General features: G+C 41.9%; 1 long non-coding RNA gene across 3 annotated transcripts; it reads left to right on the plus strand.

Moving 5' to 3' along the window:
- Positions 1-12,099: 12,099 nt before the first annotated feature.
- LOC134484074 (uncharacterized) lies at positions 12,100-17,452 on the plus strand. 3 transcript variants are annotated; one of them, XR_010061422.1, is made up of 4 exons: positions 12,100-12,162; positions 13,562-13,694; positions 16,396-16,581; positions 16,832-17,452. It is a non-coding gene; the product is annotated as an uncharacterized LOC134484074 (long non-coding RNA). The 3 variants fall into 3 exon arrangements; XR_010061423.1 differs by lacking the exon at positions 12,100-12,162 and adding an exon at positions 12,169-13,099; XR_010061421.1 differs by lacking the exon at positions 12,100-12,162 and having other exon boundaries at positions 13,472-13,694.
- Positions 17,453-24,114: the final 6,662 nt, after the last annotated feature.

Consider the following 24,114-nt stretch of genomic DNA (forward strand, 5'->3'; position numbering starts at 1 on the left):
TACAAATGCTTCAGCTAAAGAGCAAAGAAAAGATGTCTATTCCTACACAATAGCAACATGGGTAAGGTGATTCCATATAAGCTTGTCCTTAATGTGACTTTTGGTTTCTTCATATAATATACATACATATTTAACATACTTTTGTGAGGGAGAGTAAGAAAAGGAATGAGAAATGGGGAAAGATAGAGTATGGAACTAAGTTAAGGGAAGAGTACAAAGACAGGTGTGTGTGTGTGTGTGTATGTGTGTGTGTGTGTGTGTGTGTGAGAGAGAGAGAGAGAGAGAGAGAGAGAAGATGGAGTGAGAAATTCATACATATTCTTATTTCTCTACATTTTAAACAATTTCTTATATTTTTCAAATAAATTCTATAATTAAAACTGGAGAACCCAGGGGGTTGTACTTTCTGCCTTAGCAATACCAATGACATCACTGCTACACTATAAATATTTTTTTTTAAAAATTGCAAAATTAGTAGAAAGCACTGAGGATCAAAGAGAACATTGCACGGTACCTGTATATCTTTGATGTTTATCTGAGTTTTCTTGTAACTGGATTATTATAATCTAAAATAGGGTGTGATAAGCACTCTTGTAATAATAATTTTGAATATTATTCAGAGTATTTCATGGAGTTTGTTAATTTAGTTTGTGTGAATGAATATTTTTTCCTACTCTGACTTTGTTTTCCTTTGTCCTTCAAACAGTTGGCCAGTATTATACTGTTGAATATTCTAAATACATTGCAGAAACTATGTTAAAGATTCAAAAGATTTTGTTAGTAAATTTTTATTATTTAAAACAAAATTTAAATTTAAATATATTTTGTTCAGATTCTTCCCCTCCTCTCTGTTCTTCCAGATATGCTCACACTCACTATATACCCAACTTCTTTCTCTAAGAACAAACAAAACCCAATAAATAACACAAATCCATCCAAAACTGACACAAAAATAATCAGCATAAAAAGTGAAAGCAAGCAAACAAAAACCCATCACCAAACTGTAACCAAATAGAAGCCGACAAAAACAAACTGTGTAGTCCAATAAATAATGCTCAATTACTTCTGGACACGTTGACTGTCTTGGAGTGGTTAATAAACCCATGCCATTCTCTTGAGAAAACTGATTTTTCCTCTCCCTGTGTAAGTGACAGATCAGTTGTTAACTTTTATAACATTGGTGGCTAGGTTTATATTAATTTATTTAATCACTCATTTTTAAACACAAAAATAAATTGAAAATACAATATAATAGTCTAAAACAGAAACTATCACTTGGAGTTTTGAAAAGTCAAACTGACAGAAAGAAAAGATCTATAGTGATGGAACAAGAATCAGACATTCACACACTCTGGTATCTTATACAAACACTAAATCTGAAGCCATGATGGAAGCATATAAATTCTGGTGCAGACCTATGCAAGCCATGCACTTGCTGCTTTGGTCTCTGTGAGTTCATATGAGCATTGCTCCTGTAGATTTAGTGCCTCTGTTTTCTTTTTTCTTTTTTTAAATTTATTTAATACTTAATAATAATTCTTTGGTTTCCGGGCAAACATCCCCCTCCCCCCTCCCCTTCCTTATGGGTGTTCCCCTCCCAACCCTCCCCCCATTGCCGCCCTCCCCCCAACAGTCTAGTTCACTGGGGGTTCAGTCTTAGCAGGACCCAGGGCTTTCCCTTCCACTGGTGCTCTTACTAGGATATTCATTGCTACCTATGAGGTCAGAGTCCAGGGTCAGTCTATGTATAGTCTTTAGGTAGTGGCTTAGTCCCTGGAAGCTCTGGTTGCTTGGCATTGTTGTACATATGGGGTCTCGAGCCCCTTCAAGCTCTTCCAGTTCTTTCTCTGATTCCTTCAACGGGGGTCCTATTCTCAATTCAGTGGTTTGCTGCTGGCATACGCCTCTGTGTTTGCTGTATTCTGGCTGTGTCTCTCGGGAGAGATATACATCCGGCTCCTGTCGGTCTGCACTTCTTTGCTTCATCCATCTTGTCTAATTGGGTGGCTGTATATGTATGGGCCACATCTGGGGCAGTGCCTCTGTTTTCTTAATGTCCTCCATTTATCTAGCTCTTACTCTAGTTCTCTCTCCTCTTATGCAGGTTTCCCTGAGCTCTGATGAAAAGGATTTTTCAAAGACATCCTATTTAGTGCTGAGTTTTATTGGTAGCTCTATCTCAATCCCTCTCTCATTCTCTCTCTTCTTGATATCTAACTGTGGTTATCTATATCTGTTCCCATCCTTTGCAGATTGAAGGTCTTCTGATGACAACTGAAGGGGGCCCTGATCTATGTATATCATTAGAGTCACTTTATCATTATATTTTTCTTTTTCTCACACCAGTATTATTTGGTTTTACCCCAAGTCCATGGGCTATCCAGTTTCAGGTTGTTGGTCCCCCAAGCACACTTATGTACAGGTTCTCATATAGATGAGGCTTAAGTCAAATGGGCATTTGGTTGGATACACACACCTGCTTTGTGAGACCAAATATATTCACCATATCCAGACACTGGATACAGCAATAGATGTCCCTCAAAAAAGGAATGAATAAAGAAATTGGGAAAATGTGATACTTTACACAGTAGAGTATTTCTCTGCTGTTAATAAATAAGTGACATGGAACTTGGAAAAAATCATCCTTCATGAGGTATCACAGACACAGAAAGATGTACATACTATATATTCACCTAAATAGGAATGTTAGCTGTGATGACAATGATAATCAAGCTACAATCCAAAGAACCAAAGAGAATCCACAGTCTTACTATAGTTTAAATCTCATGAACACTCAAAGAAATTAGCTGCATGACTGTATAGAAATGGGAAGTATATGGTTTGAACCCTGTTCTAGGTAGCACACTTGCACTTAGACAGTAGGTATGCTGGTGATATTTCTAGAATCATCTGTCCTTCATTGAGGTTTGACATTCCTAGCATTTTTTCTCACTGAACTCTACTGGGAAAGTACTTGCTGACTATGTGGCCTTATTACACAAGCAGGTGTATGCATACGTTTTTCACAATCTACTTTAGTGAGATTTCAACCTTCCCTCTAGCCCACCACCCACCAGAGATAGTAGAAAAGAAAGGCTATTAGGATATAGGCAAAGAGGACCTGCTTCAAAATAATTCTTTTGGGTGATTCCAATCTGTGTTGTTCTCAGCCCAGTTCACTAGAAAACACCAAAGACAAATCAGAAGCTACAGTCTGGTCCATTTGGCAGATACCACCCATGAACCCACATGGGTAGTTCAATCCAGAAGAAACTGCAGGCCTCACCAATGTGCCAGGTTTGACATATGCTTTGAGCTACCATGGGGATATGATGATCTTGGTGGTGAGTGTTTCTCTATGACGTTTCCACAAGTGAAGCTAAGAAATCCAATGTAAGGTGAACCAATACATGTGTGTCCTCTGTGAAGACTTGCAAAGTGGATCAAAGTGAACCATTGCTCCCGTTTTCTGTGGGGTCATATTTTATATTCCTTGTAAACACGATTACTTCCACCTGTTTGCTTTAGTGAAACATTCCTTTACCTGTCTACCCAAGAAAAACATTACTATAACCTAACTGAGTCTCCATAGAAACCAGAAATTTCCTCTTTAAACTTGTTTAATTTATTGCATAGCAGAGAAAAAAATGTAGTGTAAACTAGCCCCTTTCTATTCCCTATAAATATAGGCTAATTTGGCTCCACTGCAGCCTGGATATTATTTGGGTGCTCAGAGATGAAAATGTAAAGTTTCTTTTTAGTCCATCAAATGCATTGGGACTTCACGCTTATTTGTATAGTCTCAGATACAAATGAGATAACACATGTTTTTCATCTTTTGAGTGACAACACTTTTGTAATTTTGTTTTGTTTTTGGCCTGCAGTTGTCTTTGAACCATCTGATGAGGATTTTGCTGATAGTATACTTGGCAGATAATGAGTACAAGTTTCTTCAACAATTACTGCTCCTGGAATAACCTTTAATTTCATCTCATATAATCAATTATTATTCCCATTATATGGTCCTCAGCAGTAATGTTGATAATTTTTCAAATAAATTCCCCTAATGAGCAGTATCACAAGTGTTTTCTGTATATTCATGTGGTGTTTTTCATTGTTCAGGTATACTTTTTGAATTTCTAATTAAATATATATTTTTAAATTTTCATATTTTTTGAAAATAATTTTTTCTCATAATATATACTGATCACATTCCTCTGACTCTGCTCCCAGTTTATGTCCACTTCCCAACCTTCATATATCACACGCTCTCTTCCTACAATTTATTAGAAAACAAACAGGTACCTAAAAAACAAAAAGGGAAAATGAATAAGAAGAAAAATACAAAAGGGGTGGTACAAAGAAAAATCACAAGAAACACTTGCAGATGCAGTCACACAGATATCATGTAAAAACACAAAATTGGAAACCATGACATGGAACAAAAAGACCTAAAACTTATTATACAGGCTCAGATATAACATTTTGAGACAACAGATCTCTAAGTATACCTTTGGTACATTTTGTGTTGCCTATTTACTGTTGTGAATGGGATTTCCCTTAAGTCTAGTTTGTGTACCCAGTGATACAATATTGTAGTAAACTAATTTTTCCTTTGCCAGTAGTTGTCAATTAAAGATATCTTTTGGGATAAGGACTAGGACTGTTGTTTACTCCCTGTTTAATCAATGGGACCCCATCTGTTTTGTTTGTAACAGGGCCCTAGACCTTAATAGGTCCTGAGACCTTAGCATAGCTGATAGGTAGTATCCACAACTTATCGACTTTTTATTCAGACAATAAAATTCAGGCAGCAATCAATGACACCTGCAAAACTAAACTAAAATCCTAATCTATTTTAGTGCATAGTTCTGGGAAATTCTGTAAATGTACTATCCTTGTCTTTTGGCTAGTATGATTCTATTTCTGTTCATGATCACTGTAGTATGCCAAATCATAACAATTTTTTTGTGCTTAAAAGCTAACACTGAGAAAGGCTTAGAGCTGCAGTAAAATTTTAAACACATAGTATAATCTCTTTCCAGATAATAAAGACTCTGTTTGCTTAATCATTTATCTGAGCAGCCTTACCTGGTGAATTCATCAAAAAATTACATGTGCAGACAAAATGATGTTAAAGCCTGAGGGTTTTTAAAATAATAATAAATTAATTAATAAACTAATTAATTTTTACACTCCAGATTTTATTCCCCTCCTGGTCCACTTCCCAAGAGTTCCACATCTCATACTTTCTCCCCCTGACTTCCCCCACTCCTTTCTCCACAAGGATGTCCCCACCCCACCCACCGCACCAGACCTCTAAACTTCCTGGGGCCACCAGTCTCTTGAAGGTTACATGCATCTTCTCTGACTGAGCCCAGATACATGAGTCCTCTGCTGTATATGTGTTGGAGGCCTCATCTCAGCTGCTGCGTGCTTCTTGGTTGGTGATCCTGTGTCTAAGAGATTTCAGGAGTCCAGATTAATTGAGACTGCTGGTCCTCCTACAGGGCTGCCCTCCTCCTTAGCTTCCTCCAGCTTTCCCCAATTCAACCAGAGAGGTCAACAGCTTATGTTCAGTGGTTGGGTGCACATATCAGGATCTGACTCTTTCAGCTGCTTGTTGGGTCTTTTGGAGAGCATCCATGGTAAGTCTCTTTTTGTGAATGCCCCATAGCTTCAGTAATTGTGTCATGTCTTGGGACCTCCCGTTTAGCTGGATCCCACTTTGGGCCTGTCACTAGACATTCTTCTCCTCAGACTATTCTCCTTTTCCATCCCTGCATTTCCTTCAGATAGGAAGAATTATGGGTCAACGCTTTGGCTGTGGGATAGCAACCCCATCCCCTAACTTGATGCTCTGTCTTTTTGCTGGAGGTGAATTCAGTAAGTTCACTCTGCCTACTGTGGGGCCTTTCATCTAGGGTAGCCCCTTTGAGTCCTGAGAGTCTTTCACTTCCCACGTCTCTGGTACATTCTAGGTCCTCCTAACTTAATTCTTCGTAAGGTAACCTGTTTTCATTCTTTCTGCTGGTCCTTAGGGCTTCAGTCCTTTCCTCCCACCCAATACCAGATCATGTTCTGCTCTACCCCAACTCCCATTCCTATTTCCTCCCCTGTCCCTTCCTCCTTCCCCCCTTGTGTTTCATTGCTTCTCCCTCCCAAGTGGAACTGAGGTATCTAATTTTGCGTCCTTCAGCTTATTGATATTTTTAAGTTCTGTGGACTGTATCTTGGGTGTTCTGTATTTTTGAAAAATATATACTTATTAGTAAAAATATACCATGCATATCCTTTTGGGTCTGAGTTACCTCACTCAGGAGGACATTTTCTAGTTCTATCCATCTGCCTGCAAAACTCAGGATGTCCTTGTTCTTAATAGATGAATAGTAGTCCATTGTGTAAATGAAACACATTTTCTGTATCCATTCTTCTGTTGTGGGACATCTGGGTTGTTTCTAGCTTCTGGCTATCACAAATAAGGTTGCTATGAACATAGTAGAACATGCATCCCTGTGGCATGTGGGGTATCTTTGGGATATATTTTCAAGAGTTGTATTTCTGGAACTTTAGGTAGGTCTATTTCCAATTTTCTGAGAAACCTCCAAATTGATTCCCAGAGTGGTTCTTCCAGTTTGCAATCCCACCCGCAATGGGGGAGTGTTCCTCTTTCTCTACATCTATGCCAATATCTCTTATCACCTGAGTTTTTAACCCAGTCACAAAAAGAACACACCTTGTATGCACTCACTATTAAATGGATATTAGTCCCAAAGCTTCAAATACCCAAGATACAATTCATAGACCATATGAAGCTGAAGAAAGAAGACCCAAATCTGGGTACTTCATTTCTTCTTAGAAGGGATAACGTAATACACATAGGAAGAAATACAGGGACTCTGAGTGTAACATGGAGTAAAGAAAAAGTCATCCAGAGACTGCTCCATTTGGGGATTCATCCCATATGCAAACAGCAAATCCAGTCATTATTGCTGATGCCAAGAAGTGCTTGATGGCAGGGGCCAGATATGTGTGTCTCCTGAGAGGCTCTGCCAGATCCCTATTGATACAGATGACAATGCTTGCAGCTAAGCATTGGACTGAACAAGGGGACCCCAATGGAAGAGTTAGAAAAAAGGCTGAAAAAGATGAAGGGGTTAGCAACCCCTAGGAAGAAGAATAGTATCAACCAACCAGACCTCACCTGAGCTCCGAGATACTAAATCCTCAGCCAATGAGTACACAAAAAGAGACCCATGACTCCAGCCACATAAGTAGCAGAGGATGGCATTGCCCAGCATTAATAGGAGAAAAAGCCCTTGTTCCTGTGAAGTCTCATTTCCTTTTTTTAAGTTATTAAATCAAATTGTATTTAATTAAAGTATAATGTTTTTTTATTAACTTGAGTATTTCTTATATATATTTCGAGTGTTATTCCCTTTCCCGGTTTCCGGGCAAACATCCCCCTCCCCCCTCCCCTTCTTTATAGGTGTTCCCCTCCCCATCCTCCCCCCCTTACCGCCCTCCCCCCAACAGTCTAGTTCACTGGGGGTTCAGTCTTAGCAGGACCAAGGGCTTCCCCTTCCACTGATGCTCTTCTTAGGATATTCATTGCTACCTATGAGGTCAGAGTCCAGGGTCAGTCCATGTATAGTCTTTAGGTAGTGGCTTAGTCCCTGGAAGCTCTGGTTGCTTGGCATTGTTGTACATATGGGGTCTCGAGCCCCTTCAAGCTCTTCCAGTTCTTTCTCTGATTCCTTCAACGGGGGTCCTATTCTCAATTCAGTGGTTTGCTGCTGGCATACGCCTCTGTGTTTGCTGTATTCTGGCTGTGTCTCTCGGGAGAGATATACATCCGGCTCCTGTCGGTCTGCACTTCTTTGCTTCATCCATCTTGTCTAATTGGATGGCTGTATATGCATGGGCCACATGTGGGGCAGGCTCTGAATGGGTGTTCCTTCTGTGTCTGTTTTAATCTTTGCCTCTCTATTCCCTGCCAAGGGTATTCTTGTTCCCCTTTTAAAGGAGTGAAGCATTCACATTTTGATCATCCGTCTTGAGTTTCATGTGTTCTAGGCATCTAGGGTAATTCAAGCATTTGGGCTAATAGCCATTTATCAATGAGTGCATACCATGTGTGTTTTTCTGTGATTGGGTTAGCTCACCCAGGATGATATTTTCCAGTTCCAACCATTTGCCTATGAATTTCATAAAGTCATTGTTTTTGATAGCTGAGTAATATTCCATTGTGTAGATGTACCACATTATCTGTATCCATTCCTCTGTTGAAGGGCATCTGGGTTCTTTCCAGCTTCTGGCTATTATAAATAAGGCTGCGATGAACATAGTGGAGCATGTGTCTTTTTTTTATGTTGGGGCATCTTTTGGGTATATGCCCAAGAGAGGTATAGCTGGATCCTCAGGCAGTTCAATGTCCAATTTTTGGAGGAACCTCCAGGCTGATTTCCAGAATGGTTGTATCAGTCTGCAACCCCACCAACAATGGAGGCATGTTCCTCTTTCTCCACATCCTCTCCAGCATCTGCTGTCACCTGAGTTTTTGATCTTAGCCGTTCTCACAGGTGTGAGGTGAAATCTCAGGGTTGTTTTGATTTGCATTTCCCTTATACTAAAGATGTTGAACATTTCTTTAGGTGTTTCTCAGCCATTTGGCATTCCTCAGCTGTGAATTCTTTGTTTAGCTCTGAACCCCATTTCTTAATAGGGTTATTTGTCTCCCTGTGGTCTAACTTCTTGAGTTCTTTGTATATTTTGGATATAACGCCTCTATCTGTTGTAGGATCCGTAAAGATCTTTTCCCAATCTGTTGGTTGCCATTTTGTCCTAACTACAGTGTCCTTTGCCTTACAGAAGCTTTGCAGTTTTATGAGATCCCATTTGTCGATTCTTGATCTTAGAGCATAAGCCATTGGTGTTTTGTTCAGGAATTTTTTTCCAGTGCCCATGTGTTCCAGATGCTTCCCTAGTTTTTCTTCTATTAGTTTGAGTGTGTCTGGTTTGATGTGGAGGTCCTTGATCCACTTGGACTTAAGCTTTGTACAGGGTGATAAGCATGGATCGATCTGCATTCTTCTACATGTTGACCTCCAGTTGAACCAGCATCATTTGCTGGAAATGCTATCTTTTTTCCATTGGATGGTTTTGGCTCCTTTGTCAAAAATCAAGTGACCATAGGTGTGTGGGTTCATTTCTGGGTCTTCAATTCTGTTCCATTGGTCTATCTGTCTGTCTCTGTACCAATACCATGCAGTTTTTATCACTATTGCTCTGTAATAGTGCTTGAGTTCAGGGATAGTGATTCCCCCTGAAGTCCTTTTATTGTTGAGGATAGTTTTAGCTATCCTGGGTTTTTTGTTATTCCAGATGAATTTGCAAATTGTTCTGTCTAACTCTTTGAAGAATTGGATTGGTATTTTGATGGGGATTGCATTGAATCTGTAGATTGCTTTTGGTAAAATGGCCATTTTTACTATATTAATCCTGCCAATCCATGAGCATGGGAGATCTTTCCATCTTCTGAGGACTTCTTCAATTTCTTTCTTCAGTGTCTTGAAGTTCTTATTGTACAAATCTTTTAGTTGCTTGGTTAAAGTCATGCCGAGGTACTTTATATTATTTGTGTCTATTATGAAGGGTGTCACTTCCCTAATTTCTTTCTCAGCTTGTTTCTCCTTTGTGTAGAGGAAGGCAACTGATTTATTTGAGTTAATTTTATACTCAGCCACTTTGCTGAAGTTGTTTATCAGCTTTAGTAGTTCTCTGGTGGAAGTTTTGGGATCACTTAATTATACTATCATATCATCTGCAAATAGTGATATTTTGACTCCTTCTTTTCCGATCTGTATCCCCTTGACCTCCTTTTGTTGTCTGATTGCTCTGGCTAGAACTTCAAGAACTATATTGAATAAGTAGGGAGAGAGTGGGCAGCCTTGTCTAGTCCCTGATTTTAGTGGGATTGCTTCAAGTTTCTCTCCATTTAGTTTAATGTTAGCAACTGGTTTGCTGTATATGGCTTTTACTATGTTTAGGTATGGGTCTTGAATTCCTATTCTTTCCAGGACTTTTATCATGAAGGGGTGTTGAATTTTGTCAAATGCTTTCTCAGCATCTAATGAAATGATCATGTGGTTTTGTTCTTTCAGTTTGTTTATATAATGGATCACATTGATGGTTTTCCATATATTAAACCATCCCTGCATGCCTGGGATGAAGCCTACTTGATCATGGTGGATGATTGTTTTGATGTGCTCTTGGATTCGGTTTGCCAGAATTTTATTGAGTATTTTTGCATCGATATTCATAAGGGAAATTGGTCTGAAGTTCTCTTTCTTTGTTGGGTCTCAGTGTGGTTTAGGTATAAGAGTAATTGTGGCTTCATAGAAGGAATTCGGTAGTGCTCCATCTGTTTCAATTTTGTGGAATAGTTTGGATAATATTGATATGAGGTCTTCTATGAAGGTCTGATAGAATTCTGCACTAAACCCGTCTGGACCTGGGCTCTTTTTGGTTGGGAGACCTTTAATGACTGCTTCTATTTCCTTAGGAGTTATGGGGTTGTTTAACTGGTTTATCTGTTCCTGATTTAACTTTGGTACCTGGTATCTGTCTAGGAAATTGTCCATTTCCTGCAGATGTTCAAGTTTTGTTGAATATAGGCTTTTATAGTAAGATCTGATGATTTTTTGAATTTCCTCTGAATCTGTAGTTATGTCTCCCTTTTCATTTCTGATTTTGTTAATTTGGACACACTCTCTGTGTCCTCTCGTTAGTCTGGCTAAGGGTTTATCTATCTTGTTGATTTTCTCAAAGAACCAACTTTTGGTTCTGTTGATTCTTTCTATGGTCCTTTTTGTTTCTACTTGGTTGATTTCAGCTCTGAGTTTGATTATTTCCTGCCTTCTACTCCTTCTGAGTGTATTTGCTTCTTTTTGTTCTAGAGCTTTTAGGTGTGCTGTCAAGCTGCTGACATATTGTCCCCGCCAGCGGGGACCCAGTTATTCAGGGTCCCGAAGAGGCTTTCTACCTGTGGGCCAAAATGGGTGAAGAGAAGAAGGAGACCAAGCAAAAGTTCTGTCGTCAAGGTCTCGTTTATTGGGATGAACATTGCAGCTTTTAAGGCTTTTAGGTAGGGGGAGTGACCTTTGTGAAATATGAAGGAGGGGGAGATGAGGGTACAGGCAGTGATAGCTGGAGGCAAAGAAGTCACGCGATGAGGTCAGGTGGTGGAGACACTGGGTGTTGACTGAGGAGATAATTGGTATCTGCTCAAGCTGAGGCATCCCTTGAATGTTATACTCCTGTGCCGTAAATTCATGGGAGAGGCTTTATCCAACAATCTTAAGATTTATGGCAGTCATCTTCGGGGTGAGTCTCTGTGGCCAAACAGCCCAGAGTCACTTTGAACCATGCAGTCAAAAAGCGGCTAGGCCCAAATCCAATATGGCTCCGTGCATCTCCCCCATTTTTCTTTAAAAAAAAACCATTAGGTGGAAGTAGTGGTCTGAGAGAGATCAGACATGCCTCACAGAGTGCCCAGCTCGGCCATGGCAAGCCACTCTTGCAGTTAGGACTGCACCCCAATGGCTAGGAATGAACTTATGCTGTAACACAGCGTTCTGGGCTATACGTGTGTGTTATTGGGGGAGAAACTGGGCAGAGGAGCATTTGACCGGCCCGCACGTTTAAACGGGGTGTAGCCACCTCTGTCTTAGAATGGACCTCTCAAACCCCAGCCTTATCTGTCATAGGATCACCTTGTCGCCCCCAAGGTTCCTGTCTTAGATTGGTCAAGGGTCAGAGGAAGTTGCCCGTCCCTGAGGATAGCTACATCAGGTCATCTTCTCATTCCTCTCACTTGAGCCAAGGGGCGAAAGAGCAAGGGCCAGATAGCATTAATATCAGATATTGTGGAAATTGAGCCTCTCCCGATAAGTTGCAGGCACCTCATCTTGTTCATTGTCTCTCTGGTTCTCCTCAGCTGTTCCGGTCTCCAAGCGATGATAATGTACTGAAACAGAATTTCTAAGCAAAGCAGAATCTATTTGTGATTTAATAAAGCGTATAAGTCGTTGGAAGGCCCAAGGACCAAAGAAAATCAACAAAAGTAGGCCCACAAGGGGTCCCAAAATTGAGGGCAACAAGGTAGAGAGCCATGGGGATGTAGAAAACCAGTTTTGGTACCAAGACTCTTGTTGTTCTCTCTCTCTCCTTCGTTTTTCTAGGCTATCTCTCACCTTTTTTAGACTGTCTTCTACAAGTCCAGTCTTATCTACATAAACACAGCATTCCTCGTTTAAGGCTGCACAAAGTCCTCCTTGTTGTAGGAAAATTAAGTCTAGGCCTCTTCTATTTTGTAAGACTACTTCAGACAACGAGGCAACTGAGTCTTTTAAGTTAGCTAATCCATCTCTTAATTCAGCAATATCCTTATCTATGGCTTCACTAAGCTGGTTATAGTATTGATGGGAAGTAACGAGGGAAGCGATGCCAGTGCCTGCACCCGCGGCCCCTAGACCTAGGAGAACGGCGAGAGTGATGGCAGTTACTGGTTCTCTTTTTACCTTGTGAGGCATATCCGAGCCCTTTTCCCAGGATTTAAGAAAAGTCTCTGGCTCATGTATGCTGAGTCTGGGAAATAATTGAACCAGCACACAGTAATCTTTAGTCTTTAAAAATTGAGATGTTATAACATATGTGGTTAGACCAGTGGAACATGCTAGATAAGTATACTTGGGGGCTTGTAAATATGTATTTTGATTGTCAATGATTATGGTATGATTACATATTTCTAATAATTGTTTAGGGAGGAGCATGTTCTTCCCGAGGAGGCAGCTTCCTATCCCTGAGACTTCTGTGATAGTGAGTTCTATGGTGTTCCAAAAGAGACCACCAGTGTTATTAGTATATGTGATGTTGCCAAAAGTGGCTATACCCTCATAGAAAGGAGGGTTAGCTGAAAAACACATCCAGCATTCCTCATAAATAGAGGTATTTGTTTCCTGTTCATGATATACCAAGGCAAGAGCTGAGGCGTTAAGAACAGATAAAATCAGGCTTGTGGGGGACATTGGCCCAACAGGTATGGTGGGCTGAAAAAGGGTAGTTGGAGGACTAGAGGTGTTAAAGGGGGGCTGAGTCACCACCCTGGGCAGCAAGGAACCCTGGCTATGCAATTGAGGGTTAGGCCCAATGGAGGCCTTATGTAAGTTGGGGGTGGTTTTAAATAATCTAATTTTGAAGGTTACTCCGGGGTCTCTATTGGCAACATACATCCGGAGACCCCACTCAAACCCCCTATGCCAGTTTTCTGGGGTGATCTTTTTCCCAGCATCAATAAAAGTTATTGTAAGAGGGTTGCACCAGCCCTTGGAAGGCTCAGTGTTCCGGCATTCTTGGGTTAGAGTACTGTTTCTGTTAGAATTGTGCCACCCCTTTTTTACTGATATAATCCCAAGAGGAGGTAGGTTTCCAGTATGCGTCTCCTGTGGTTTCACACCCCCAGGAGGCACAATAGAATTGATCCCTGTATCCACACTTATAGTTTAGGGAGCGATCTCTGTGGGATCCGGGACAGACATAAAAGTCAGTTTCCCTAATGTTGGTGCGTCGATGGACAGTGTCACAACCGACATATCTTTCATTAAAACTAGACCCATGAGGGGCTTCAATTAGGGGTAAGTATTTGTCTGCGAGGCCCCAGTAAGAATTTCCTCCTGCAGCTAGTTTACAAAAATCTGGAGTTAATTGTGGCCAGGTGGGGTTAGGGCCAGTGTGGGAGGTGGTAAAGGCGGTATCTCTGGCCTCATTTATAATTACCCAGGTGTAATTCCAAATCTGATAGGGGCTTGATGTTCCGGATGTCAGCACAGTTAGAAAGAGAAGTTTCAGTAGAATCCAGTAGAACTTCATTGCTCTGAAAAAGAAAACATGCATTTTTCTCAGGCGGCCACCCTGGAATTTGTTATAAGGCTTTATCAATCTTGGAATTTGTTTGAAATTTATTGTAAAGCTTTATTAATCTTTCAGGGAGCCATCTGCCCCCCCCTCTTTAGAATTATAAATACAGGCGGACCCTTTTCCCCAGACTATCACAGGGTCAGGACCCTGCCACTGTCCAGTTAGGGGGTCCTTCCAAAGAACGTGAGCGTGATCCATCTTGGTTGAGGGGTGCCATAAGCGATCGGCAGCTGAATGCCCTTGATTATCCAAAGTTAAGAAATTCAAAACAAAAGGGCATGGGATAATAAAAATTTTGTGCTGCCTTTAAGAGAATAAAGAGTTTCTTGGGCAGTAAGCTTTAACAGTGTATTCTTAAGGGTTTGATGTGCTCGTTCCACAATTCCTTGTCCCTGAGGGTTATAAGGTATGCCTGTAATATGTTTTATTTGAAATTGGGAGCAAAATTGTTTAAATTTATGACTAACATAGCCAGGCCCATTATCTGTTTTTAGCATTTTGGGTTGTCCCATAACAGAAAATGTGTAGAGCATATGAGCAATAACATCTTTTGTGGCCTCTCCTGTGTGTGCAGAGGCACATATGAACCCACTAAAGGTATCAATGGTAACATGTACAAATTTTAGTTTTCCAAAAGATGGGACATGGGTGACATCCATTTGCCATATTTCTCCCGGGATAAGGCCCCTGGGATTAACCCCAATGTGTGGCTCAGGAAGTAGGGTCAGGCAGTTTTTACAATTTTTGACAATTTGTCTGGCTTGTTCTCTAGTAATTTTGTACTTAAGCCGCAATGTTTGAGCATTAAGGTGATGGAGTGAATGTGCCATCTGTGCTTCTTGTAAGGAATCACTAAGAGAAGCAATCATTGTCAGTCTAGTGGCCCTGTCAGCTAAATCATTACCTTTGGTTAAAGGATCGGGCAGATTCGAGTGGGCTCTGATATGGCCCACAAAGAATGGGTTTGGCCGGGCCCTTATGTGTTTTTGTATTTCTGAAAATAGTTTAAAGGTAGGTGTTGAGGGTTGTATAGTAGAGACAGTCTCCAAGACTCGGAGAGCTCTGACTACATAATGGCTACCAGAAAAAAGGTTAAATGATTGATTTATTAATTTAAATATTTCTAAAGCACTATAAAGTTCTACTAATTGGGCAGAAGCGTATGGGGTATGGACAAAAAAAAAACTTGATCTTTAACAACAAAGGAGGCCTTTCCATTCTTAGATCCATCTATGAAGACAGTTAAGGCATTTGGTATAGGTTTCAGCTGTGTAACCTTTGGGAAGACAAAGGGGGTAACATGGAGGAACTGTAATAATTTATCTCCTGGTAAATGAGTATCAAATGTTCCCTGATAAATAGACAGCAGGACTGTCCAGTCATCATGTCTGTGCTGCAGCCAAGCAAGCTGCTCCTGTGAATATGGAGAAATAATATCGGGATCGCGGCCAAAATGGTGAGTAGCCAGCTTAAGCCCCAAGAAAATGGTCTGGCAAATTAAGGAGGGATAAGTAGGAAGTATTTTAGGGGGGGTTGCGGGCAGGTGGATCCACATTAGTGGATGATTATCTTGCCATAGGAGGCCTGTGGGTGTAAACCTTGTAGCGAAAAGGATCAGATACAGTGTCTTGGAGGGGCTGAAATAACCTATGAATTGTTGGCTGATAGCCTGTTCAACCTTTAGTAGGGACTTTTCAGCCTCGGGAGTCAGAACCCTAATGGAATTAGGATCAGGGCTACCCTTCAGAATTGCAAATAGAGGTTTTAAATCACCAGTGGTTAGCTTAAGGTAAGGTCTAAGCCAATTAATATCACCCAAAAGTTTTTGAAAATCATTTAAGGTATGTAGCTGCGATCTTCTAATTGTTAGCTTTTGAGAATAAATGGATGTAGGTTCTAATTGGAATCCAAGAAACAAAAAGGGATATTGCGTCTGAATTTTTTCAAGGGCAATGGTGAAACCCCTTTTTTGTAAGGCCAGAACAATAATTTGGGCTAGTTTTTGAGTTTCCTGTAAGCAAGCAGAGGAAACCAAGATATCATCTATGTAATGAATGATGTAAGAAGAGGGGAAACACAGCCTTATTGGATCTATAGTTTGGGCCACATACCTTTGACATAGGGTGGGGCTATTAGCCATCCCCTGTGGTAACACTCGCCACTGAAAGCGGGGATTAGGGCCCACATGGTTAATAACAGGGATAGAAAAGGCAAAGCGGGCACAATCCTCCGGATGAAGGGGAATAGAAAAGAAACAATCTTTTATATCAATGACTATTTTATAAAAGTCTCTAGGAATAGCTATTGGAGAAGGCAAGCCAGGTTGTAGGGCCCCCATAGGGACCATAGTTTTATTAACCGCTCTAAGGTCTTGTAACAATCTCCAAGAACCATTTTTCTTTTTTATGACAAAAATAGGGGTGTTCCAAGGCGAAGTGGACTGTTCAAGGTGCCCTTGTAATAATTGTTCCTGCACCAACTGTAGGGCCGCTTGAACCTTTTCTTGAGGCATGGACCACTGATCGATCCAGACTGGATCATTTGACTTCCAAGATATTTTATCAGCCTGGAGTGCAGGAGGAACAGCGGTCTCTATGAAAAAAGGTCTGCTCCTAAACCTCCTCTATCTGTTTTGGGCGTGGGAGTTAAGGGTTCTGTGATTCCCTGTTCATTTCTACCTAATCCTTTTCCAGGGAGGAATCCTGTCCTTAACATTTGGTTAGTAATGACCTCATTGGGACTACACATCATCACCCCCATCTGGGAAAGAATATCCCTTCCCCAGAGGTTAACAGGGAGTCCAGAAACTACAAATGGCCTAACTGTGCCTGTATTATTCTCTTTATCTTTCCAGGTCAGGAGCTTTGAACTTTGGAGTGTATCCTGTGTTTGATCTATCCTTTTAAATGTGTGGCAGTAGCCTTAAGGGGCCAGGTTGAGGGCCAGTGTCTAGAGGAGAGCACTGTTGTATCCGCCCCTGTATCTAAAAGGCCCTGAAATTGTTTGCCATCAAGCCAAAGAGACATCATGGGTCTTTCATCAGTTAATTTTTGCACCCAATAGACATCTGAAGAGCCAGGGGAGGAAGAACCACGCCCCTTTACTTTATGAGGGAACTGCCCCATGAAGGGAAGCGGTAAGGCCTGTGCAATGCGTTGTCCGGCTCTAAGCGTTAAGGGGCCCTGCGTGGCAGTGGCTAGAAATTTTATTTCTCCAGAATAATCAGCATCTATTACAGAGGGAAGGATGACAAGTCCTTGAAGAGCACTCGAGGCTTGCCCAATTATTAAGAAAAACATGCCAGGCGGCGGGGGCCCAAACTTTCCAGATTCTATGATAACAGTCCCTTCCTCAGGGGTTATAATCCTGGTGGTGGAGGAACACAGGTCCACTCCTGCACTTCCTGCTGTTGCCCGGGATAAGTTGGCGTTGCAGGAGCTTGATGCTGCACTTGGGGGCGGGTGGTCACCCGTGGATAGGGGCCCCATTGTGGGGCCCCCCGCTCCTTTCCCTGGACCGCAGGGAGGGTTTGTCCACTAACGTCAGTCTTAGACTGACATTCCCTGGCCCAGTGACGGCCTTTCCTGCAGCGGGGACAAACCCTCGGGGCAGTGGGCCATCCAGCAGGGCTGGGGGACTGGCTAGGTTTTGGGATGTTGCATTCTCTAGCAAAATGACTGGGTTGTCCACATTTGAAACATGTTCTGCCTCTAGGGTGACCAGAATCTCCAGCTCTTTGGAACACAGCCCCAATTGCCAGGCTGATAGATTTAGATACTTGGTGAGAAAAAGAGTCGACATCCTTGCAAAGTTTAATCATGCCTGGGATATCAAGGTCTTTGGTCTTGCCTCGAAGTGCGGCTCTACACACCGAGTTAGCATTTTCGAGAGCAAGCTGTCTAACGAGAAGCCCTTCACTTTCATTTTGACCTAGGATTCTTTCAGCTGCTTCTTGTAGTCTCCCTACAAATTGAGCATAGGGCTCTTGTGCCCCCTGGATTATTTTAGTTAAGGGGGTGGTGAGCGCCCCTGTAGCGGGGACTGCTCTCCAAGCAGACAAAGCCGCCTGTGCCGTTTGTGCTAGTACACCGGGAGACAGCCCCAGCTGTTTTTCCTCAGAGGCAAATGAGCCCCTCCCACATAGCTTATCTGCCGTCCAGGAAGCAGATTTACTTAAGGGATTGTTTCTGTTTCTAGCAGCAATGCTCTCCGCTTTATCAATAAATTCAGATTTCCAAGTCAAATATTGTCCTCTAGTGAGGACAGATTGTACTACCTTGGTCCATTCACTAGGGGTCAAATACCCAGACCCCGAAAGTCCTTCTAGGATAGCCAAGGTAAAGGGGGCATTCATACCATAATTTTTAACAGCTGAATGTAATTCCTTTATGTGTTTGAGTTTAAGTTTCTTGTATACGGGACACGAGGTCCCACCCTCATCCTGATCAGGGCTTTCCTCTTCCGAATCTGAGGGTCCCTCCTCATAGTTATTTTCTTCTTCACTTTCTTGTTCCTCATTACGGTTATGATTAGTACTGTCTGGCTCGCGCTCGTCTCTGGCCGACCTATTTAGTGTTCTAGTACTGTTTAACTCAGACTCATCCCTGGCCTGTCTGGCGCGTGCCCTAGTCATGACTGGGAAAGTTAGTTTTGGTTGGGGTTTTCTACTGGCCTTAGCTGGCCCTTTTTGGGCATACTGTCCCTTAGTCATGGTCTCTTGTAAATCCTGGATTTCTAGTGTAAGATCCCCCAATTCCTGCTGTAGGTGTAAGATCTGTTTAAGCCCAGTAATTTGCGCTTGAAGTGCAGTCTTAGTCTGAGTCAGTTCCTCCACTACTGCAACCGGTAGAGGTGCAGGTGGGGCTGAGGATATAGGGAGTAGATAAGGTGGGAGGCAGACAGGCCCAGACCTCCGAGTGAAGAAGATCTGAGTCTCCTGTGGCTCGGGAAAATATCTCTCTTTCTCATACCTGGCAGCTTCCTCCTCTAATTTGGCCTCGGAGGCGGGATCTAGACCTGACTCAGAGCATTTGTTTTTCCCAGAAAATTCTTTTTTTTTTTATTAACTTGAGTATTTCTTATATACATTTCGAGTGTTATTCCCTTTCCCGAATAACACTTGAAATGTATATAAGAAATACTCAAGTTAATAAAAAAAAATAAAATGAGGAGAGAGACCTCACCGCCTGATCAAGTGGGCACTCCTGAGGCTGAAGAGCGGAGGAGACCACCAACACTGCCCACCCCTGCCCACATCCCTGGCCCAAGAGGCAACTGTATAAGGCCTCTGGGTTCCCATAGGGGAGGGCCCGGGAGCGGCAGGACCCCTGCGCCTGAGACACTGCCGGAACCTGAAGGAAACAGACCGGATAAACAGTTCTCTGCACCCAAATCCCGTGGGAGGGAGAGCTGAACCTTCAGACAGGCGGACACGCCTGGGAAACCAGAAGAGACTGCACTCTGTGCACATCCAGGCGCCAGAGGAAAACACCAAACGCCATCTGGAACCCTGGTGCACGGAGGCTCCTGGAAAGAGCGGCGCAGATCTTCCCGGTTGCTGCCACAGCGGAGAGGACTTAGGCAGTACCCCACGAGCAAACTTGAGCCTTGGAACTGCAGGTAGGACCAACTTTTCCCCTGCAAGAAACCTGCCTGGTGAACTCAGGACACACAGAGGCAAAATTCCTCTAAGGCCGGGCACTTCCTGTGTTTACCGGAAGTCCCACACCGGCGGATCCCGGACCGCAGCAGCTCTCTGCTCCCAAACCCCGTGGGAGAGAGACCTCACCGCCTGATCAAGTGGGCACTCCTGAGGCTGCAGAGCGGAGGAGACCACCAACACTGCCCACCCCTGCCCACATCCCTGGCCCAAGAGGCAACTGTATAAGGCCTCTGGGTTCCCATAGGGGAGGGCCCGGGAGCGGCAGGACCCCTGCGTCTGAGACACTGCCGGAACCTGAAGGAAACAGACCGGATAAACAGTTCTCTGCACCCAAATCCCGTGGGAGGGAGAGCTGAACCTTCAGACAGGCGGACACGCCTGGGAAACCAGAAGAGACTGTACTCTGTGCACATCCAGGCGCCAGAGGAAAACACCAAACGTCATCTGAAACCCTGGTGCACGGAGGCTCCCGGAAGGAGCGGCACAGATTTTCCCGGTTGCTGCCACAGCGGAGAGGACTTAGGCAGTACCCCACGAGCAAACTTGAGCCTTGGAACCACAGGTAGGACCAACTTTTCCCCTGCAAGAAACCTGCCTGGTGAACTCAAGACACAGGGCCACAGGAACAGCTGAAGACCTGTAGAGAGGAAAAACTACACGCCCGAAAGCAGAACACTCTGTCCCCATAACTGGCTGAAAGAAAACAGGAAAACAGGTCTACAGCACTCCTGACACACAGGTTATAGGACAGTCTAGCCACTGTCAGAAATAGCAGAACAAAGTAACACTAGAGATAATCTGATGGCGAGAGGCAAGCGCAGGAACCCAAGCAACAGAAACCAAGACTACATGGCATCATCGGAGCCCAATTCTCCCACCAAAGCAAACACGGAATATCCAAACACACCAGAAAAGCAAGACCTAGTTTCAAAATCATATTTGATCATGATGCTGGAGGACTTCAAGAAAGACATAAAGAACTCCCTTAGAGAACAAGTAGAAGCCCACAGAGAGGAATCGCAAAAATCCCTGAAAGAATTCCAGGAAAACACAATCAAACAGTTGAAGGAATTAAAAATGGAAATAGAAGCAATCAAGAAAGAACACATGGAAACAACCCTGGACATAGAAAATCAAAAGAAAAGACAAGGAGCTGTAGATACAAGCTTCACCAACAGAATTCAAGAGATGGAAGAGAGAATCTCAGGAGCAGAAGATTCCATAGAAATCATTGACTCAACTGTCAAAGATAATGTAAAGCAGAAAAAGCTACTGGTCCAAAACATACAGGAAATCCAGGACTCAATGAGAAGATCAAACCTAAGGATAATAGGTATAGAAGAGAGTGAAGACTCCCAGCTCAAAGGACCAGTAAATATCTTCAACAAAATCATAGAAGAAAACTTCCCTAACCTAAAAAAAGAGATACCCATAGGCATACAAGAAGCCTACAGAACTCCAAATAGATTGGACCAGAAAAGAAACACCTCCCGTCACATAATTGTCAAAACACCAAACGCACAAAATAAAGAAAGAATATTAAAAGCAGTAAGGGAAAAAGGTCAAGTAACATATAAAGGCAGACCTATCAGAATCACACCAGACTTTTCGCCAGAAACTATGAAGGCCAGAAGATCCTGGACAGATGTCATACAGACCCTAAGAGAACACAAATGCCAGCCCAGGTTACTGTATCCTGCAAAACTCTCAATTAACATAGATGGAGAAACCAAGATATTCCATGACAAAACCAAATTTACACAATATCTTTCTACAAGTCCAGCACTACAAAGGATAATAAAGGGTAAAGCCCAACATAAGGAGGCAAGCTATACCCTAGAAGCAAGAAACTAATCATCTTGGCAACAAAACAAAGAGAATGAAAGCACACAAACATAACCTCACTTCCAAATATGAATATAACGGGAAGCAATAATCACTATTCCTTAATATCTCTCAATATCAATGGCCTCAACTCCCCAATAAAAAGACATAGATTAACAAACTGGATACGCAACGAGGACCCTGCATTCTGCTGCCTACAGGAAACACACCTCAGAGACAAAGACAGACATTACCTCAGAGTGAAAGGCTGGAAAACAATTTTCCAAGCAAATGGTCAGAAGAAGCAAGCTGGAGTAGCCATTCTAATATCAAATAAAATCAATTTTCAACTAAAAGTCATCAAAAAAGATAAGGAAGGACACTTCATATTCATCAAAGGAAAAATCCACCAAGATGAACTCTCAATCCTAAATATCTATGCCCCAAATAAAAGGGCACCTACATATGTAAAAGAAACCTTACTAAAGCTCAAAACACACATTGCACCTCACACAATAATAGTGGGAGATTTCAACACCCCACTCTCATCAATGGACAGATCATGGAAACAGAAATTAAACAGAGATGTAGACAGACTAAGAGAAGTCATGAGCCAAATGGGCTTAACGGATATTTATAGAACATTCAATCCTAAAGCAAAAGGATATACCTTCTTCTCAGCTCCTCATGGTACTTTCTCCAAAATTGACCATATAATTGGTCAAAAAACGGGCCTCAGCAGGTACAGAAAGATAGAAATAATCCCATGCGTGCTATCGGACCACCACGGCCTAAAACTGGTCTTCAATAACAATAAGGGAAGAATGCCCACATATACGTGGAAATTGAACAATGCTCTAGTCAATGATAACCTGGTCAAGGAAGAAATAAAGAAAGAAATTAAAAACTTTTTAGAATTTAATGAAAATAAGGTAGAACATACCCAAACTTATGGGACACAATGAAAGCTGTGCTAAGAGGAAAACTCATAGCGCTGAGTGCCTGCAGAAAGAAACAGGAAAGAGCATATGTCAGCAGCTTGACAGCACACCTAAAAGCTCTAGAACAAAAAGAAGCAAATACACCCAGGAGGAGTAGAAGGCAAGAAATAATCAAACTCAGAGCTGAAATCAACCAAGTAGAAACAAAAAGGACCATAGAAAGAATCAACAGAACCAAAAGTTGGTTCTTTGAGAAAATCAACAAGATAGATAAACCCTTAGCCAGACTAACGAGAGGACACAGAGAGTGCGTCCAAATTAACAAAATCAGAAATGAAAAGGGAGACATAACTACAGATTCAGAGGAAATTCAAAAAATCATCAGATCTTACTATAAAAACCTATATTCAACAAAACTTGAAAATCTTCAGGAAATGGACAATTTCCTAGACAGATACCAGGTATCGAAGTTAAATCAGGAACAGATAAACCAGTTAAACAACCCCATAACTCCTAAGGAAATAGAAGCAGTCATTAAAGGTCTCCCAGCCAAAAAGAGCCCAGGTCCAGACGGGTTTAGTGCAGAATTCTATCAAACCTTCATAGAAGACCTTATACCAATATTATCCAAACTATTCCACAAAATTGAAACAGATGGAGCCCTACCGAATTCCTTCTATGAAGCCACAATTACTCTTATACCTAAACCACACAAAGACACAACAAATAAAGAGAACTTCAGCCCAATTTCCCTTATGAATATCGACGCAAAAATACTCAATAAAATTCTGGCAAACCGAATTCAAGAGCACATCAAAACAATCATCCACCATGATCAAGTAGGCTTCATCCCAGGCATGCAGGGATGGTTTAATATAAGGAAAACCATCAACGTGATCCATCATATAAACAAACTGAAAGAACAGAACCACATGATCATTTCATTAGATGCTGAGAAAGCATTTGACAAAATTCAACACCCCTTCATGATAAAAGTCCTGGAAAGAATAGGTATTCAAGGCCCATACCTAAACATAGTAAAAGCCATATACAGCAAACCAGTTGCTAACATTAAACTAAATGGAGAGAAACTTGAAGCAATCCCACTAAAATCAGGGACTAGACAAGGCTTCCCACTCTCTCCCTACTTATTCAATATAGTTCTTGAAGTTCTAGCCAGAGCAATCAGACAACAAAAGGAGATCAAGGGGATACAGATCGGAAAAGAAGAGGTCAAAATATCACTATTTGCAGATGACATGATAGTATATTTAAGTGATCCCAAAAGTTCCACCAGAGAACTACTAAAGCTGATAAACAACTTCAGCAAAGTGGCTGGGTATAAAATTAACTCAAATAAATCAGTTGCCTTCCTCTATACAAAAGAGAAACAAGCCGAGAAAGAAATTAGGGAAACGACACCCTTCATAATAGACCCAAATAATATAAAGTACCTCGGTGTGACTTTAACCAAGCAAGTAAAAGATCTGTACAATAAGAACTTCAAGACACTGAGGAAAGAAATTGAAGAAGACCTCAGAAGATGGAAAGATCTCCCATGCTCATGGATTGGCAGGATTAATATAGTAAAAATGGCCATTTTACCAAAAGCAATCTACAGATTCAATGCAATCCCCATCAAAATACCAATCCAATTCTTCAAAGAGTTAGACAGAACAATTTGCAAATTCATCTGGAATAACCAAAAAC

Source organism: Rattus norvegicus, chromosome X, assembly GCF_036323735.1.
Source record: "Rattus norvegicus strain BN/NHsdMcwi chromosome X, GRCr8, whole genome shotgun sequence".
Classification (NCBI taxonomy): Eukaryota; Metazoa; Chordata; class Mammalia; order Rodentia; family Muridae; genus Rattus; species Rattus norvegicus.